We start from the raw sequence: 3959 nt of genomic DNA on the forward strand, positions 1-3959 counted from the left end.
ATTGATATGTTAAACTTTAAGTCCCTACAGAATATGAAGAAAAAAATTTAAAAAGTAAAAAATACTTAAAAAATAAGAATAAAAGATTATATAATTTTACATAGAAAGTTGGAAATCTAACCGTATACAGCATTGTAGCAGGACATTATTTTCTTGTCTCTTGTTTTCATAAAATGTTTCTATATAGAATCAGAATTGATACACAATTGGGGCTTTTCACATATATGGATATATTTTTCATTTTGTAAGGAAGTATGACAATATTAAATAAAATATTTTAAGTAAAGAGTGTAACTATAAAAAAGAAGTAGTTTGATTAAAATATGAATTCAGGGGACTGGGAAGATAGCTCAGTGGAATAAGCACTTCCCTGATAAGTGCAATGGCCTGAGTTCGATCCCCAATTCTGGCAAAAAAAAAAAAAATTCAGCCATAAAGACCAAATGTGTGATATCTGCCTCATATCTTTTCTAAAATGATAATTGTATAATAAGATACTACAATGTATGTATTAATATAGTACTATTAACTTGTGATTTTTATAAGTTAAAATAGGAATAATAAAGTTCTGCGAAAAATAATGTGGTAGAATAGAAATGGTGCTTCTTAAAACTGCTGAACTATTAGAGAAGTTATTACACATATCTAACAGTGAAATTAAAGTTATACATTTAATAAATGTAATTTTGTCAAAAAGATTGACCTTTCATCAAAACTGAAATATTCAGTAATTGTGTACTAAAGAAATAAGCCTAATAATAAAGATGCTTTATAATAGTAAAAATTGATTTTTCTGGGACATGAACTGCTGCTTTTCGTTATATAGAAATAACTGTTTCACCACTAAAAAAGGAAAATGTTTAAGAAGTACAACATTATTAAATTTACATTCTTCAAATTAACTTTGCTTTCAATCTACATTATTTTAATGTTAATCATATGTTGTTGGTATTAGAGTACTTCTATGGTTTGACTGAGTTCGATAAAGTTAGCATCAGATTAAATACTGGAAAATAAATCTGTCTGTATTGTTCCAGATAATATAAATTGTAGTACAGTAACAACCACCCATCTGTGTAGTGACTTAATCTTCCTTCTTAATGCAACTTAGAGCTCTGTTCCACATAGTTGTCATGAATATTCTCAAATCCAATATTTTGGGTCATATCTGGAGTAGTGTTCAAAGTAGATTAGGAGGTCTGAAAATATAGCTCAGCAGCACAGCACATGCTTTGTAAGCATGAGTTCCTGAGTTCAATTTCCAGTACTAAAACAACAGCAACAAAAACCAAAGTGGCTGATGAAAAATACTACAAAGAAAAAAATACACTGAAACTTTAAGTTATTGCCCAGTAATGGGCCATAGTTTTTCTTGTTTTTTAAAAATATTTTTATTGAGAAACAAATAGCAAAGAGACAGTTTTACAACTGATTATTAGTACATTTTCAATAATTAATATATTGCATATTGTTTTCTTAGTGGAATTTTATTAGTAATGGGAAATATTATGATCACATCAGGAAATAAGGAAAGAGAACAAATTACATTATATGACCTCTGGAACTTAGATGTCTAGTTCAATGTTTAAAACAATGACCAAGGTATTTCCATCTGCAAGTATACTACATAAACAATTCTTTTTTTTTTTTTTTCTTTTTGGCAGAACCGGGGATTGAACTCAGGCCCTTGCACTTGCCAGGGAAGTGCTTATTCCACTGAGCCATTGCCCCGGCCCCGAACAATTCTTAATGATTCTTCTCAGTCAATTCAGAGAGTTCATAAGGTCCAATTTCTGCAACTATATATCCTTTAGGAGCCAAATTACCTTCATGTATTTGAAAGAGAAAAAATTGATAAAGACTAAATGCAGATTTAGATGTGATTTATTTAATTACCTCCTATTAAACTACATGTTAAGATTTTTATATATATACATAAATTCATATCTCATACTATTTTTGTAAGTATAATTTCCATAAAATGTTGAAGTTCATATATATGTAATGGGTCTATTAAATAAATATTCTTAAAAGATCTATAATATCTACAGTCTCTGTAAATACAAATCACATATTGAAAAGTATTTTGCTCTCCCATAATTTCTAATAATTCCTGGAAGAAAATGTTTATTGGGTACATCCATAAAACACTTTAAAAGAAACAAAAATGTTAGCAGTTAGATTGCATTGACAGGCTACCATCCAAAAATGAATATTTTGCTATCAAACATTACCAATATTTGAGTTCAGTTTTTATGTTTGTATGCTAGTAACTTAACATTTTATTTCTTCAAGGCATACATTTAAATTTGTTTCAACGGTTCATTTTGATGTTTTGGTCTGAGTTGGGTGAAATGGACCTCAAATTAAAGTTCTAATACTATGTATAAGATCTTGAGAAAATTACTTCTGTAAGCTTGAATTTCTTTATTTATAAAATTAATGTTGTAAATATGACATATAGTTATATAAACAAGATTTTCATACTTGCTGACACAGTACATTTTCACAAAATTATTAATCAGAGATAATAATAGATATGGTGAGCAGTCAAGGAAGTATTTGGGAAGAATATTCTTCCTTTGAGTCATATGTGATACATTGGTGGTTTTGAGTCATACATATAATTTGCCAACAATTCTAACTAAATACAGAATGTTCTGCACTGCTTAGCCCATATTTATGAGAAACATAAAGCACAGCAATTATATATGTACAAATATCTACCTGCTTAATAATTACTACCTTTCATAAAGGTATCACAAAAGAGAACAAACATAAACTTCACTCAAATTCCATTTTTTTCTCTATCAAGACACACAATAGGATTGTATTTTTTCCCTATCCAGTTCAATTTAAGTATGACCTTGAACTTTGCTTGATCCAATATACATGAACAAATAGCATATACCTAAAGTTTTACATGGGCAAATTTGCTGTAATTTCTTTTGTCATTCCCATATATTCCCAACCAAGTATTTTTTATAGTTTATACACTGCAAATACAGAACATTAAAATCTACAATATTCTGGATTGTGGAATCTCTACATAGAGAATAATTATGAAATATAGTTAATTGAACCTATAGTGAAATCTCACAAATGAGAAACGAGCCTATGTTTAGTTATCTCACTGAAAGGTAGGGCTTGAAGGAGCATATTGACCTTCAAACTCATCCAATTCATGGCACAGATTATGGAATGATTAAGACACTATCATTGTAAGACCTTGAGAGAGAATAATGCATGCTTGAGACAAAAATAGTATACTCCTATGATTCTTATTACAGTTAGATAATTTATTCGGTATAATATTGACATTACATCATTTTTCCATTGGCAATCTCCTTGGAATTTAATAAAGTTTTTCAAAGCTTTCATTTTTCAATTATGCTTTACCTTTTCTAAAAGGCAATATGCTTTAAGAAACGTAGGCTAAATTAGCCCTATGTACTTTTCTCTTCCATCCTCACCAGGACAATAAAATATGTAGTGGAAAGTCTTTCTCATGCATGTGTATGGCTTAGAAAGATTAGTGGATAATAGAGTCCAAACAAAGGGCTTTTGCACATTAATCCAGGTAGAGTTGATGTTAGAAAATGTATCATTGTGAGATATTAATCATAATATTTAGCCATTTAGGTTTGGAAGGATTGTATAATACTTGGAAAGACATGAGAGCTAAGGTGGATTAAGAACTCATTTACTTCTACCATCTGCTGTGTTCACTTTTACCTCAGGAAAAAAGGCTATACTTGTGTTCTGCTAGGTGCCATTACTCTCAAAATTTTTCAATCATGTATGCTAGCACATAGTAATTATCTGGTGTATGATTACAATAAATAGTAGTAACATCTAAGTTTAAAGATTGGGAAAATATAGTCAGGAATGATATTAATGTTGATTATGTGATTGGCAAGAAATACACAATTTTTATGTATACAAAAAAGTATATATAT

The sequence above is a fragment of the Octodon degus genome, unplaced genomic scaffold, assembly GCF_000260255.1.
Source record: "Octodon degus isolate 3935 unplaced genomic scaffold, OctDeg1.0 scaffold00063, whole genome shotgun sequence".
NCBI classification, from domain to species: domain Eukaryota; kingdom Metazoa; phylum Chordata; class Mammalia; order Rodentia; family Octodontidae; genus Octodon; species Octodon degus.